Here is a 17,323-nt window from a genome sequence, read left to right as displayed (position 1 = left end):
GGCTGTTTCCATTGAGAGTAGGGGAGATTCAAACTAGAGGACATGATTTGAGAGTTAGGGGGCAGAAGTTTAAGGGAAACACGAGGGGGTATTTCTTTACTCAAAGAGTGATAGCTGTGTGGAATGAGCTTCCTGTAGAAGTAGTAGAGGCCAGTTCAGTTGTGTCATTTAAGGTAAAATTGGATAGGTATATGGACAGGAAAGGAGTGGAGGGTTATGGGCTGAGTGCGGGTAGGTGGGACTAGGTGAGATTAAGGGTTCGGCAAGGACTAGGAGGGCCAAGATGGCCTGTTTCTGTGCTGTGATTGTTATATGGTTATATATGGTTAATGTTATAAAATCTGACTGTGAACTCCAAAGTCTTGCATGAGGCTAATGATTCCTAATAGGCCTGCATCTATTACAGCCCAGCACAAGAGCTACAAGGAGCCTTTTATTTTTGTGTATATCCAACAGTAAATCAACCTTTTGGCCTGTGATGTGCAATCAGCCTTTTAAATGCTTCAGTTATTCCTGTAAATACTGACTGATCTATTCAATTTCACCTCAGCAGGTTGTGCATGACACTAATGTCTGTGATGTCTAGACTCCTACGGAAGTATAGGATTCTGATCTGTTTGCCATGTCCCACGAGGTATGGCCTGCACCACATTAAGTCCCTCAGCATGGCTATTGAATGAGATCTGGTTATAGAGAGGGACTTGATCAGGCCAACAGTGACAACACTTCAGAAGTGACTATAAAATGCTTGAAGTTATGAAAGGCACTCTAGAAATGTGAGCTATTATTGGCATAAAGGGTTGGCTGTTTCCTAGCTAAGGGTTTGTTTGGCAGAAGCCATTGTTTTTCTTGTTATTTCTTTGGCCCAATCAGTGTCTTTCTTCCCTGGATGGGTGTCTCTTTAGGGTTGAGGTAACACAGCTGCCAAAGTGAGATTGGAACTCAGTCTCCTGTGGCAGTCTCACTCATCTGTTACTTAAAAATGGAGCAGATGTGCAGTACTGCATGGTGCTGTTTGTTATTTGATGCTCATTGATCTTATTCTAGCTTATTAATGATACCTGAAGGGACAGATGTGCCATTGGTAACTCTCCAATTGAATACTTGAATATCTAAGCTGCTCCTAGATGGATAAACCATGATGAGTCCATCAGTCGCCTCTGTCATTGCATGTTTGCTCTGGTTCAATTTAAGAAACCGTAGCGAGGTGTCAGCTATAGCTCAGTAGACAATGCTGCTGCCTGTGGGCTTTGAGGTTGTGGGTTGAAGGCCGGGTATCTGAGGACAAAAATATTAAGGCTGACATTCCAGTCCCTCAGCTGAGATGTTGAGTCTGTAACCCTCAGGTTTGTCTGGCGGTGTTAGTCTAGGGGAAGACAGTCTCAGGCCCCTCCAAACGTGTGAAATCTCATGTGTGTGGATGCTGCGTGATGTTTTCCCCTGTAAAATCAGTATCATGAAATAACAAACAGTACACCATATGCAATTAAACGATTGAGCTTTATAATCCTTAGTCTGGCTATCGGGTTAGTAAAGAAAACAAAACGAAAAGGACCCATTTTAATGAAACAGTCTAATGCATACGTTGGAGCTCACAGTTTTCCCCCGTTAGTCCTCCATCGATTTCCCTCGGGCGTCGTCAACTCCTAACCCCATTCCAAGTCCACTAGGTCCCGCAGTCTACGACCTCTCTGTTCCAGCATCTTCACTCTCCATCCTCTGCTGAGCAAGAGCCTACGAATCCCTCGCTCTTGGGCACACAGGAAAGAAAAAACACTGCCCTTATTGGACGGCGCACATTCCAAAGCCCCCGTTATCTCAAATCATAATCCAAACACTGCTGCTACAGAGAAACCATTACACTAGCAGTGAACCCTTTCCCAGGGCATTACAAGTCTATCAGGTAAATGTGAAAGATCTCATGGCACTATTTTCAAAGAAGAGCAGGGCATTTTTCCCAGGTGTTTTGGCCAACTGGTACTCATTGTTCTTTGTGGGATCTTGCTGTATATAAATTAGCTTTTACTCTTGGTGAAATAATAACTACACTTCAAAAGTGCTTCGATGGCTGGAAAGCACTGCAGGATGTGTTGCAGGAATGTACAGTGGTTCTCCCGAGCCTGCTTGGTCTATAACACATGAGGGTTTCTCTGTGCACCGTTCTACTGTGTTGTAACTGCAGAGCATTTTGTAGATGGTTAATGCTGCATATTTTAGAAACAATCGTGAGTTGTGTAGGATGGTGTGGGATACTTATTCGCTGAGTATAGAGATCTTTTCTGTTCTCCCATGCCTTCAGATTTGAATCACAGTATCAGCTGTGCCTTTGCCTCTGTGAGCACAAATCATCCTTCTGAGTCAGAAAGTGGTGGGGCCAAGTTTCTGTCCAGTGTCTGTAAGCAAAAAGTCCAAGCTGATGTTCTGAGTGCCAGAGCTGAAGGCATGCCACACTGTCCTTTGGATGAGGTGTTGAATAAAGGCTGTATGTGCCCTCTCTTAGACTGATGTTCAAAGAACCTATGCTACTATTCAGAAGTTCAATCTAGTGTGTGAATCAATACTTATCCTTTAACTAGAGCTTGTATGTTGCAGAGAGTTGTGAGCACAGCCCAGTCCATTTTGGAAGCTGGCTTCCACTCTACTGACTTCCCCATTGTCTCGGGAAAGCTGCCAAAATAATCAATGACCCTCCCACCCCATAAATTCTCTCTCCTTTCACCTCTCATCAGACAGAAGAAAAGCCTGTGAGTACACACCACCAGGCTCAAGGACAGCTTCCGTCCCGCTATTGTTGGACTCTTGAACAGATCTCTCACATGCTAAAAGATGAACTCTTCATCTCCCAGTGAAATTCGTTGTATTCCTTGCACCTTATTGTCTACCTGCACTGCACTCTCTCTGTAACTGTAACACTAGATCCTGTTTTCTTTTACCACTTCAATGTGCTTGTGTATGCCATGATATGTCATGATTGTGAGGCATATCACTCAAACAAAACTTTTTCACTGCATCTCAGTACACATGCCAATAATACACGATACTGTGCAAAACTGTTAGGCACATATATAGCTAGTGTGCCTAAGACTGTATTTGTCAATGTGGAGCAGAGAGCGAGTTTGTAAATCTGGCGGGAGCAAAGGATGTTGGGGATGGCAAGGGTGGAGCGCCGTGGGAGGGGTGTGGGACAGGTGGCAGAGAGGAAGTACCAGGGGCATGGGGTGCTGCAGATGCAGACACACCCAGCCCTGAGACACCAGGCAAGGTAATTTGATTCCAAACAATTGGTTTATTGATCATTACAGAATGTTTCTCTGGTGCTTCCTGCTCCCTCCCCTCTCCCTTCCCCTTTTCCCAACCATGATTCCCCTCTCCCTGTCCCCTTCCCATTCTCAGTCGACAACAGAGACCCACATCAGAATCAGGTTTATCATCACTCACATATGTCAAGATACTTGATTTTTCTTTGTGGCAACAGTACAGTGCAATACATAAAATTACTACAGTACTGGGCAAAAGTCTTAGGCACCCTAGCTATATATAGGTGCCCAAGACTTTTGTACACTACTGTATCAATAAAATTCAAAGATCAAAGTAAATTTATTATCAAAGTAGATACATGTCATCATATACAACCCAGAGATTCATTTTATTGTGGACATACTCACTAAATCCACAATAGAATAATAATCGTAATAGAATCACTGAAAGACCACTGAAAGACTTGGGCGTTCAATCAGAGTGAAAAAGATAACAAACTGCAAATAGAAAAAGAAAGAAATAATAATTATAAATAGGCAATAAATATTGAGAATGTGAGATGAAGAGTCCTTGAAAGTGAGTCAATAGGTTATGGGAACAGATGAGTGATGGGGCAAGTGAAGTTGAGTGAAGTTATCTCCTTTGATTCAACAGCCTTGATTGCTGAGGGGTAATAACTGTTCCTGAACCTGGTGGTGTGAGTCCTGAGGCTCCTGTACCTTCTTCCTGATGGCAGCAGTGAGAAGAGAGCCGGACCTGGGTGGTGAGGGTCCCCAAAGAATGATGCTGCTTTCCTGCGACAATGCTTCATGTAGATATGTTCATTTGGTGGGGAGGGCTTTACCTGTGATGGGCTGGGCCATATCCACTGCTTTTTGGTGGATTTTCCATTCAAGGGCATTGGTGTTTCCATACCAGGCTATGATTCAGCCAGTCAATATACTCTCCACTCCACACCTATAGAAGTTTGTCAAAAGTTTTGGATGTCATACCGAATCTTCGCAAGAAATAGAGGTGCTACCATGCTTTCTTCATAATTGCACAGCATAGTATTGCAAGCCGTGTTGTAGTCAATAAAGAGCATCCTGATATTTGCATCTTTGCTGTCCAGATGTTCTAGGGTTGAGTGAAGAGTCACTGAGGCAGGTCACCACATTCTTCTTTGGCATCAGTATAATTGAAGCCTGCGTGAAGCAGATGGGTACCTCAGGCTGCCGAAGTGAGTGAGCACTCCAGCCCGTTGATCAGCACAGGTCTTTAGTACTTGGCTAGGTACTCCTTCTGGGCAGGTTGCTTTCCATGGGTTCACCCTCCTGAAGTCCGTTCACACATCAGCCTCAGAGACTGAAATCATAGGATCATCGGGGTGGTGGGAGTTCATGATTGTTCTTCCATGTTTTGAAGGTCAAAATAAGCGTAGTAGGGATTGATCTTATCTGGATGTGAAACCCTGTTCTCACCTATGTCACTTGATTTAACTTTATAAGAGATGATAGTATTCAAATCCTACCACAACTGTCAAGCATCCTTCATTGATTCAAGTTTGGTCTGGAATTGTCACTTCACCTTTGAGATGGCTTTCTGGAGATTGGACCTGGACCTCTTGTAAATTTCTTGATCACCAGACATGAATGCCTTTGACCTGGTCCTCAGCAGATTGCAGATCTCATGGCTCATACAGGGCTTCTGGTTGGGGAAGACGCTGAATGAATTACCAAAACCAATAAAACAGGTGATCTAATCAGTCTATCTCTCAGGCCTTTACTGTGCAAATTTGCTGTTTCATTTCTGCAAAGGTGAGTGACATTTAGGCTGTAGAGTTGAGTTATATAACCAGATGTTATGGAAGCCGCTATATGAATATAAGCCCTTCCTTTAATTCTTTCAGAAGTATGCAAATATTTTCTTAGAAGAGATTGGCTTTGAGCTCGGTTTGTGTCCTTTTGCGGTGTGCCACAGACCTGTTGTGCTGTTGCTCATTGGGTAGCTCTAACTGTCAGCTTGGCGACTCGGATAGTTCCTCTATGTGTGAGGAGCCACTCTTGCAGCACACTTAATCCTCTTCTTGCTCCAAATGATGTCACCCCTTTCAGTCTCTTAATTTCTGACTTTTTTTTAACTCTCACGGTTATGGCTTGCAGACACGGTTGTCAGCCTGGAGAAGTCTTAACAGCTGTCATCACAGCAGCTGGCTTCATCCCTACACAATGAATGCTTTCAGAGGGAAAGGTTGAATGCCCGGTCTGGAGTTGCGAGCCCCATGGACCTATATTCCACAGTCAGCATTGTGCATCTAAATGTTCCTTTGTGTTCCTTCTTTTATTCTCACTTCCACTTTCCCTTTCTCTCTCATACTCATTTTTCTCTCCCCTTCACTCACCCCCTTACCATCATTGTTTTTTTTTCCTTTTCTCTTTATCAAACCCTCCCTGTTTCCCTCTTTCTTATACATTTTCCTTCCCTCCATCCCTTTGTTAACTGCATATTTAGCCACACTCAGACTGGAAGTCTGGAGTAATCTGACTCCTCGAGCATTCAAGCAGCTCAAAGATCAGAGAATAGCTGCCGATTTTGTTAAGGACACATTATCTTGTGCTGAGGATAATTCACAATGCAGTGTACTTCACCCTTCCTTAATACCAGCTGGTACAGGGAGACCCTGAGAATGTGTCAATATTTATAGGAGGTTCCGTAGAGTGTGTGAGTGTTTACAGCATGCCCCGGGGAGAGTGTTGGTATTTGTAGGGGGCACCCAGGGAGTGCGTCGGTATTTATAGGGGGTCCCTGTGAGTGTGTCAGTATTTACAAGGGGTTCCGTGGGAGCGTGTCAGTATTTACAGGGGGTCCCTGGGGAGTATGTCAATATTTACAAGGGGTCCCCGTGAGTGTGTCAGTGTTTGCAGGAGTCCCCATGCATTTTAAAAGACTTAAAAGTTTGAATATCTTTGATATTGCTTGCATTACTGAGCGTCCCCAGCTGTTGTGAAAGTCACAGTGCATATACCAATGACTGAAAGCTGAATAGTGTATTCATTCTGCTTCAAAGTTCAAAGTAAATTTCTTATCGAAGTATACCACCTTGAGATTCATCTCCCTACAGGCAGCCACAAAACAAAGAAACCTATTAGAACCCAGTAAAACTAAAGAAGACTGTCTAAACACCCAGTGTGCAGGGGAAGAAAACAACTTGTGCAAACAATAAACGTAAGCAAATAGCATTCAGAACCGAAGTTTACAAAAGTGAGTCCACGTCCACGAAGTGAGACGCAGCTGATCCAGGAGCCAGTTAGTTTTACGGCACAGTCACGGTTCAGCACAGAGATGAGTAAACCTCGCAAGCAGCTAGCTGAACACTGGCTCCGACACCCTGGCCTTTTCAAACCAGTTCGACATTTAAACCGGCCAAACAGTGGGTCATTCCTTGCTCTTGGACTCGAGCCCTGCCACTTTGATAGGCTCTTGGGCACTGGACCCACTGCTTAGATTCGGCCCGTACCTTACCTTTCCAATCTGGCCCAGCAGTTAAATCGGTCAAACATCGGCTCACGGGCCCAGGCCTCGCCACCTTGACTCTGCCTTGCCCTCGTTCTGCCACTTTGAATTGGAACCTCCAAGTCCGCTCCAGCAATGGTGGAACATTGGCTCAGGCCTGAGCCCCGCCACCTCAATTCAGCCTGTACACAACACCACACAACTGTCCTGCGTCTTCGAGGCTTCAGTTCACACTGAAAAAACTGCCATGTAGTACAAGCGGTTCAAAGTTCAAATCCAGTAACAGGCTATTGATTGCAGTGATTGTTTCCAAGAAAAAGTGTGATTACTAATGTAGTTAGTAGTTTTGTTTGCTGCCAACAAGTTGTCACTGTACTTCACCAGGGCTATCTTAAACCGGACATTTGTTTTTCGCTATTTTTGGTATGCTCACCAGACCATACCAAAAATAACATTGAATTAGTCAGTTTTATATTTCATCTTTTGTAACTAATTTTTCATTACCCTGTCCAAATGGTCTTTGTCCATAAGCGAGTCTTGCCTGTAAGAGTCATTATAGCCAAGTCCACTGCTCTCTTTAATTGGCAGATGTGTACTTCAAGCAAGAGACATTGAGCAGCCAGCTGGGGCAAGAACATTGTCTTGGCTTTTGTACCAAGCCACAACCAGTCCACAACCCATTTTGTGGTCAACTAACTTGTTGCAAAGCCTGGGATTTCCCTCTCCTGCTTTTCATCAGATGAACTAGGTGAGCTCGTGAGGAAGTTTATTTGAAACCAGCATTAATTAAATGATCAAGCATTGCTTTATTTCTAAAGGTTCGCTGATGCCACAAAACAAGTCACCCACCCAAAGCACCTTCTTGCCACTAATTGTCTCAACACCAACGTTCACAAACATCTCAGATCCAACAATGCAACAGCTAACAAGTATCACCTCCAATCACCCTTCCCCCTCCCCAGTAAATGTTGCTCTTTGTCATGGTTTTCTCCTCTGCAATCACTGGAAAACGTGGTCAGCCTATCTCAGAATCAGATCACTGACTTAGATGACATGAAACTTGTTGCTTTTGCAGCAGCAGTCCAGTGCCAGGACATGAAATCACTATAAATTACAAATAAATAAATAGTGCAGAAGAAAGGAATAATGAGGTAGTGCTCATGGGTTTATGGACTGTTCAGGAATCTGCTAGCATTGGAGAAGAAGGTGTTTCTGCATCATTGACTGTGGGTCTTCAGACTCTTGTAGCTCTTTCCTGATGGTGGTAATGAGAAGATGACATGACCCAGATGGCCAGAGTTCTTCATGATGGATGCTGCCTCTTGAAGATATTCCTGATGACACCCCTGCTCTCAATCATATGTTGTGACCTCCTCTCAAACATTGACGTGTAACAGAAGGGCCAACCTGGCTTCACATTCTCCTGAGTGGGATAGTCTCGTTTCCACTTGGTACCTTGGCTTAATGTTACAATGGTACGTAGGGTCTAGACTGACAGTTCAGTAGAGTACCCAAATGTCAGAGGTACCATTTTTTAAACTGAGGCCCCATCCACTGTGTCAGATCAATATAAAAGATCAAAGGATAGCATTTCAAAGAAGTGTTAGAGAGTTCTTCGCAGTGCTCTGGGGCCAATATTTATCCCTTAAACATTACTAAAATTCATTACGCAGTCATTTTCACACTGACGTTTGTGGGATCTAGCTGTGCCTAACCTTTCAACTCAACATCAGAGACTCCACAGCAAGAAGCATATTATACAGGCATGGGACAATAAGTGGCAAGTAGCACTCCTACATGTGCTAGCTGTCAACATCTCGGGCTTCATTGGTTTTACCAGAGACTTAACCAAATCAACCACATGAATACCATGTCTATAAGTTTAAAGTTCAAAAGTTGAAAGTAAATTTATTATCAAAGTATGTATATATGTCACCAATTACAACCTTGCGATTCATTTTTTTGCTGGGATTCTCAATAAATCCACAATAGAATAATAATCATAATAGAATCAATGAAAGCCCTTACCAACTTAGACATTTTAACCAGTGTGCAAAAAACAAACTATGCAAATATTTAAAAAATAATAAATAAGCAATAAACATTGAGAGCTTGAGAAAAGTCCTTGATAGTGAGTCCACCGGTTGTGAGAACAGTTCAGTGATGGGGCAAATAACGTTGAGTGAAGTTGTTCCCTTTTGTTCAAGAGCCTGTTGGTTGAGGGGGAATTACTGTTGCTGAACCTGGTTGTGTGAGTCCTGAGGCTCCTGTACCTTCTTCCAGATGGCAGCAGTGAAAAGAGAGCTTGTGGTGGTGGTCCTTGATGATGGATGCTGTTTATCTGTGACAACACATTGTGTAGATGTGATCAATGGTGGGGAAGGCTTTACCCATGATGGACTGGGCCGTATCCACTACTTTCTGTAGGATTTTCCATTTAAGGACATTGGTGTTTCCATACCAGGGTGTGATGCAGCCAGTTTTAGATGTCAAACCAAATCTTCGCAAAGTACTCAGAAAATAGAGGCACTGCTGTGTTTTCTTCGTAATTGCACTTACTTGCTGGGCCCAGGACAGGTCCTCCAAAGTAATAACACTGAAGATTTTAAAGCTACTGATCCTCTCCCCCTCTGATCCTCTGATGAGGACTGGCTCATGGACCCCTGGTTTCCTCCTCCTGAAGTCAATAATCAGCTCCTTGATCTTGCTGATGTTGTGCTCTTAGTTGTTATTATGGCACCACTCAGCCAGATTTTCAATCTCCCTCCTATATGCAGATTCATTACCACCTTTGTTTCAGTCTACAGCAGTGGTGTCATCAACAAATTTGAATATGGCATTGGAGCTGTGCTTAGCCTCACAGTCGTAAGTGTAAAGTGTTTAAAGCAGGGGCTATCCACACAGGCTTGTGCTGCACCTGTGCTGATGGAGATTGTGGAGGGGATGTTGTTGGCAATCCAAACTGATTGGGGTCTGCAAGTGAGGAAATCAAAGATCCAATTGCATAAGGAGTTACTGAGGCCAAGGTCTTTAAGCTTATTGATTAGTTCTGAGCTGATGATGATATTGAATGGTGATCTGCAGGCGATAAAGAACATCCTGATGTATGCATCTTTGCTGTCCAGATGCTCCAGGGTTGAGTGAAGAGCCAATGAGATGGCATCTACTGTAGACCTGTTGTTCCAGTAGGCAAAGTGGAGCAGCTCCAAGTCACTTCTCAGGGAGGAGTTGATATGTTTTGTCACCAGCCTCTCAAAGCACTTTATCACTGTGGATGGACTGTAAGTGCTACTGAACAATAGTTATTGAGATAAGTTCCATATTCTTCTTTGGCACCAGTATAATTGGACACTGCTTGAAGCAGGTGGGTTACCTCAGACTGTCAAGACGAGCAGTTAAAGATCTCAGTGAACACTCCAGCCAGTTGATCAGCACAGGTCTTTACTACTTGGCATGTACCCCATCTGGTCGGATGCTTTTTGTGGGTTCACCCTCCTGAAGGCTGCTCACATGTTGGCCTCAGAGACTGAAATCACAGGGACATCAGGGGCTGTGGGAGTTTGTGAAGGTTCCTCAATGTTTTGATGGTCAAAGCAAGCATAGAAGGCATTGAGCTCATCTGGAAGCGAAGCCCTGTTGTCATGTATGTCTCTTGATTTTACTTTATAAGAGATGATAGCATTCAAGTCCTGCCATAGCATTATTCATTGACTTCAACTTTAGTCCAGAATTGCCACTTCACCCTCAAGATGGCTTTCCAGAAATCGTATCTGGACTTCTCGTAACTTCCTTGGTCACAAGATTCTGACCTGGCTCTCAGCAGATTGTGGATTTCCTGGTTCATCCAAGGCTTCTGGTTAGGGAAGAATAAATGCTTTTGTGGGGACACACTCGCCTAAAACTGTTTTAATAAAGCCTGTGACAACCATGGCGTGTGTTTATTCAGATCCACAGGTGAATCCTTGAATACAGCTCAGTCCTCCTAGTCGGTGCATAAGAGCAGGTTTGAAGTTGGGTATCTTGTGAAGAGTGCCTCACCTCCTGACACACATCTACCATCTATGAGCACAGATAAGAAGTCTGATGGAGTACATTAATTTGGATGGGTGTTGCTCCAACAGCACTCAAGAAGCGCAACACTAACCAAGATAAGGCACCCTGCTTAATTGGTACACCATCTGCCACGGATATACAGTGGTTATAGTCTGTAACATCTACAAACTGCACTGCAGTTACTTGCCCAGGCTTCTCTAACAACACACACCAAACTTGCAATCTCTACCACCAAGAAGAATAAGGTTAGCAGGAACTGAGAAATCTTATCACTTGCAGGTCACACACCATCCTGATTTGGACAGTTCTTCAGTGTCACTGGGTCAAACTTCAGGAACTCTCTCCCCAAAACTACTGGGAGCACCTTCACCAGAAATATTGCTGCAGTTCAAGAAGGCAGCTCACAATCACCTATTCTAGGGCAGTTACGGATGGTCAATAAATTCTGGCCTTGGCAGCAAATCTCATATCAGAAGTGAATTAAAAACACTTACTTCATACTGGACTGAACCAGTCTTTGCCATTGCAGACGAGCATTAAATTTCTGCTTTGTAATTTCATTTTTATTCACCTAAATAATTAGAAATGTTATTACTTAATGTGATTAATGTGGTTTATTTTTGTAGAAACTGAGGTATTTTGAAATAGAAAAATTTTACTAATGGCATCTAATCACATTAGCATCAAAGTTTTTCTTACATTCAGTGTTCCCTCAAAGTTTTTTTACAGCTGCTCTGAACAGGAAATTTTTACATGGCCTGGAAACTGCATGGCTCTTAATTTTTTTTTGTAGGCGGTGTCGCCGTTCAACAGGCCGGCAGCTATTAACAATGAACTACCAACTTCCATTCTGTGTTTATTGTTACAATTTGTAACAGTATTATAACCTGAAACACTGACAATGTAAATACATTATAGCTCCAAAATCTTTCAAAGTAAAGGTAGTAGGATGTTTATTATTAAGAAAATTTATAGATTATATTAACATATATTTCAAAATTATACGAACATTGTATTAAAGGAAATTCCAACTGTGTGGCAACAAAGTCAAAGTATGCATGAGCATTTTAATTACAACATGGCTGCACACCCATGCAGCATAGAGGAAACAGTGCTTACATTCATTATTTGAGGAGGAAAACAAATTGGAAGTACATTGGGCTTCGCTTGAAATAACTTTTCCCATTAATGGAAACATGGAATGGGAAATGTTCATGCACCATAGAGCAGAAGGCAGATTGCATTAAATACAAATCAATCTGACAGGCTCTATTGAGATGTGAGGTCATGCAGCAGAATTAGAAACAACTATGAGTATGTTTATCCTCTTCTATTTGGAAACAGGTTTCAACACTACTAAAAACAGGGGAAAATGTAAACTCAGCAGGTTAGGCAGCCTACGTGGAGAAAGAAACGAAGTTAACTTTTCAGGACTGTGACCTTTTATTGGAGTTAGGTGCCATTCAGTCTCTCCTGCCTTCCCTTTTGATCCCTCTTCCCAACTTACTTGGCTGACACTTTTAAGCTTGCTTCATCTTTCCCTCTTCTGACAAAAGATCTTTGACCTTAAATGTAAATTCTTTTCTCGCTCCACAGACACTGACTGACCAGCTTAGCAGTTCCAGCAGTTTTTATTTCACATTTCCTGTAACCACTCTGTTTCATATTTTCTGCACTGGATTTCTTTCTACATAAGATATCCTGAGAGTTCATCTCTCAAGACCTGGCTTACTTTCTGTTTTTCCTCATTCCATCATCTTTTTCTTGTTTTCTGTTGCTCTATTCCCTTGCCATTCTAAAATGGAAGTAGCAGGCGATTCCCATAGCAATCTGCCCTCCCTCCATATACTTATCAGGCTCCGTATATATCTCCACCCAAACTGCTGGGTTGTGCCTGTGACTAAATCCCTATCCCCATATCCACCCTGCTGGGCTGAGTATTGTTGCAGGAATCAGGAATGAAATTGGAAATTGCGAAATAGAGCTGCTACTTTGGTATCACAGCATAGGGAGCAGAACAGATTCACAGCTGACAGTACTGAACTGGGATGGGGTTGCTCTCTGTGGCTAGATCCTGGAAGCTGTGTTTTTTGGGAAGCTCAGCATTTTTTCTAAAGGAACTTAGATTTCTCAAAGCTCAAAGTAAATTTCAAACTGAATTGATTATCAAAGTATGTATAAACAGGCATCCGTTAGTCTTGAGAGACCATGGGCTTGGAAAGTTTCCAGGGCGCAGGCCTGGGCAGGGTTGTATGGGAGACCGGCAGTTGCCCATGCTGCAAGTCTCCCCTTTCCACACCACTGATGTTGTCCAAAGGAAGGGCATTGGGACCCATACAACGTGACACTGGTGTTGTCACAGAGCAATGTGTGTTTAAGTGCCTTGCTCAAGGACACAACACACTGCCTCAGCTGAGGCTCAAACTAGCAACCTTCAGATCACTAGACCAACACCTTAACCACTTGGCCATGCACCAAATATGTCACCATATACTACCTTGAGGTTTATTTCCTCGCAGGCATTTGCAAGAAACTAAAGAAATACAATAGAATCAAAGAAAATCTACGCACAAAGACTGATAATTAACCAAAAGAAGACAAACTGTGCATAATTAATTAATTAATACTGAGAACACGAGTTGTAGGGTCCTTGAAAGTGAGTCCACAGGTTGTGGAAAGTGTTCAGTGCTGGGATGAGTGAAGTTATCCACTCTGGTTCAGGAGCCTGGTGGTTGTAGGGTAATATTTGTTCCTTAACTTGGTGGTGTGGGACCAGAGGCTCCTGTACCTCCTTCCTGTTGGCAGCAGCAAGAAGTCAGTACAGCCTGGATGGTGGGGGGTTCTTTGATGATGGATGCTGCTTTCCTGTGGCAGAGCTCTTTGTAGATGTGCTCAATAGTGGGGAGAGTTTAATCTGTGATGGGCCTGGTTGCATCCACCTTGCTAAGATTTAAGCATATATGGATATGAAGGTATAGTATATGGTTCTTGACTGCATTAAATCATCCTTCATTGACCTGAACTCTCCCCACCATCAGTCAATTTGAAAAGTGATTATTAAACATCTTAGTTATTCCAGGCATGCAGAGAGTGCAGCAAATGATTGCTAAAGTGTTTCATGGGTTCACTTTGAAAATGAATTTAGACTCTGCTAATCAGTGAGCTGCTCAGTGTGAAAATCCTGTGGATCAGAGTTCAGAAGAAGCACTTCCTGTGCATGTGCTGAATTAGCTGATTCCCGGCAAGCAACGGTAGAAGTGTTGCAACCTCTTTCTGTGTCCTTGAGCAGGAGAGTAAAAGCATGAAAACTAATGAGTCAGGTTTCCTCGTCTTGATAGCAGGGCCTGAGATGCACAATGAATGCCAGTACTCTGGTACTGCCTGGAGTTTCAGGAGGATGTGATGGTCATTGCTGCAAGCAGCCCAGGAGAAATATCACCGATGAATTGTGCATACTTGCTGCTATTTTCTTCAATCCCTTTCCTCAAGGTGTAAATGGGAAGGGAGCAGAATGGGTGGCTGCTAAACCATCAGGACTACCTCCAATTGACCTTAGGTAGACTGATGAAGGATGTTTGGTACCGAGGCACACAGCCCGAACAGCACCCTTTGAACTGTATGCAATCCAGGGGCAGTTGGCTAACTGGGGGGGGGGGGGGGGGTCTTCTCTTTTTTGTTTCAGCATTAAATATTCAATTGTTCAGGCTAAATCTGCTGCAGCTGTGTATGCCAACCAGAGCTTTACCTTAAAAGGGATGGAGTTGAATTACTTTGGGCAATGACTCCTGGAATGCAGTTACTCTAAAGCCTTCCAAGTATTTAACTGTTTACAGTGAGACTGAGGCTGCCTGTCAGGTGACTGAGCTGGCAAGGGTTAAAGGTCTGCAGATGATGTCATTTCTTCCCAATCAGAATCTCCCATCACTCACTAAGGTCAGGAGAATTACTTATTAAGTCTGGTCAATACTGTTAAGTGGCAATATCAATTTACAGCATATTTTTATTACTTAGTAATTTGTGGTTCGTTGTCTCAATGTCACCCACTCCCATTATGTGCATTCCACTTATCTTCTGAGCCACAGGGCTTTCTGCCATTAACGTTACATACCTTCCCTTATCCTTCAGATGGCTGAATGACATAGAGTGTATGACCTCTGAAGAGGCCATTCAGACAAACCAGTTGTGCTAATGTTTAACCTTCACTCGATCAGAAATCTTAATCCATCCTCTGTATCCCTTTGCCTTTATTTCCGCCTACTCCTTCATTCTCTGCCTCAGGTAGTGCATTCCACAGCCTCGGAAGTCTTTCAGTTAAGGTAATAATAAATCTACTCTCTGCCTAAAGTCCTGCACATTATCATTTCACTCTAGAGTACTCAATCACTTGTTGCTAAAACCCCATCTGTTGCACTAATGACTTTGTGGGATGTGGGTAGGTGGGAAGAGCATTGGCCATCAGACCTGCACTGTATGTGACCCCAGGCACACCAATGTGGTTGACCCTTAAATGGCCCAGAAGGCTACTCAATTGAATTAGGGATGAGGAATAAATACTGGCCTTGCTATGGTTCCCAGATCATAAATAGAAAATATGTAGGGTGTCAGCTGGGGTGAGTCCAAGAAGGTGTGATATAGAGACTTTATGGGTGTGAAACACACATTGGTCATTTGCGGTTAGACTCACAATTGTGTTTGCCTTTTGGTAACTATACTCTCAAAGTCGGTGATCATATTTTTCTGATAAGATGGCGATGGGCTCGAATGCAGTGGCATCCACAGGGTCAACCAAAGATGTTATTCTTTTTTAAACATATTTTTTACAATCACAAAGCCCTGCTGGACAAGGATTTAAATACTACAGGTCTGCCCCATCAGCAAGTTGTGAGAGACCAAAGGAGATGGAGGGTACGAATTGTGCTACTCCCTGCGTCAGGGCGGTGTTGGAGTGGGTGCATGAAGGTGTGCAGTCTAAGAGCGAGTGATTGTCTTAGTTGCTTTCCTCGTGATTGCAAGGCCCTGTTGGACATTGGTGGTGTGAAAGGTTGCAAGTCCAATTCATTGGTTGATTGGCGAACGGTAGGGGAGGTGTGTGGCCTCGAGCTGTGGCGTCGCCTGTTTGCAGCTGCCCAGGGGGAAGCTTAGGAGTCGGGCATCCCACAGGAATGCTGGAATGGTGCAGAGCAGCCCCACCGAGTGTTTGCCTAGCAGAAGACAAGCTATATTGGGCTTGACTGCAGACTGCTGCAACATTCATGTACTCAGGGACTTGGATGATATATTTTTGTGTGACTGTGTTTTACTGCTATCAGATGTGCTTGCTATCTTATATGTGCCTTGTGATGTGTGTGACTGCTGGTACTGTGTTCTGCTGCTCATCCCCAGTTATGTTTCATTTGCCTGTATTCATGTATGGCTGAATGACATTTAACATGAAAGCATACAGGCATTTGATGCCTGATAAGAGATCAGGAGAATGCTATTCTGTTGATGGAAGTAAGCAATGAAACTTCACAGTTATTAATAATGTGTGAGGCAGTATTCTGATTGCATAGGAAGATCTGAATCAGAGTCAATATTTAGCTGGTGTCCGCTCCCTTTACTGCATCTTGCTAAAGTGTTTTGCCCTCTGTAATATTCTGACTCAGTCATATTTAAGCTGTCAGCTGAGATCACTTCCACTTAAGGAAGATGAAAGCTTTCTCAACTTTGTGGGCTTCGTGTTTAGATGTTGCCTGCTTTTCTAAAGTACTGCTCAGACCCCATCATGAGTGCTGAGTTCAGTTCTGGGTGCAGCACTTCAGGAAGGAAATACCAGCCCTTGGAGGAGATGCAAAGGAAATTGACCAGAATGACAAAAGCCTAATTTATAAGAGCAAATTACAAAGATGAGACTTGTATTTCCTTGAAATAGCATGGTTAAAAAGATTTGAGGAGTTGATGGGGTATGTGGGGCTCCAGAACAAATGGATAAAATCTGAAAATTTGAGCAACACATTTCCACACAGTGGGATCTAAAGTTCGTCCTTCCCACAGCTGACTGCTAAGGCTCAGGGCCTGCTGAAAATGTCAAAACTGGTGGATTTTTGTTCAACTGCAAATCAGCTATGATCTCATTGTGTAATGGAACAGGCTTGATGGCTGAATGCCCTGCTGTTCTTACGTTCATACGCTGATTTCCAAGAATTAGGTCATAGAAACATAGAAAACCTACAGCACAATACAGGCCCTTTGGCCCACAATGCTGTGCTGAACATATCCCTACCTTAGAAATTACCTCAGGTTACCCATAGCCCTCTATTTTTCTAAGCAAATATGTACACATCAGACTTGTGACATAAACACATGTTAATTACTGTGAGTCTGTGATAAATTTTACATCCATGGTCCGAAGCTCTTGGTACCTTCTGGATATTATTGCATTGTACCTACCACAACTACAAGAAAGCACGCAAACCACTCTCAATACACAAGCGATGAGGCTAGCCACCATTACTGGCGTATACTTGGTGCCTGACTAAAA

The 17,323-nt window shown here is 43.3% G+C and overlaps 1 protein-coding gene and 1 long non-coding RNA gene across 4 annotated transcripts in view; one reads left to right on the top strand and one right to left on the bottom strand.

Annotated features, from left to right (window-relative positions):
* Positions 1–7,032, bottom strand: part of LOC132384683 (uncharacterized) — a 94,715-nt gene extending 87,683 nt beyond the window's left edge. Inside the window, exon 1 of the long non-coding RNA XR_009508983.1 lies at positions 6,760–7,032. This is a non-coding gene — a long non-coding RNA (uncharacterized LOC132384683). The remainder of the gene's footprint in view (positions 1–6,759) is intronic.
* The window catches only part of LOC132384679 (integrin alpha-7-like), a 187,657-nt gene that overhangs the window by 51,313 nt on the left and 119,021 nt on the right, over positions 1–17,323 (top strand). The window lies entirely within an intron of this gene.

The sequence above is a fragment of the Hypanus sabinus genome, chromosome X1 (assembly GCF_030144855.1).
Source record: "Hypanus sabinus isolate sHypSab1 chromosome X1, sHypSab1.hap1, whole genome shotgun sequence".
Classification (NCBI taxonomy): Eukaryota; Metazoa; Chordata; class Chondrichthyes; order Myliobatiformes; family Dasyatidae; genus Hypanus; species Hypanus sabinus.
This window is presented reverse-complemented; position numbering and strand designations above follow the sequence as displayed.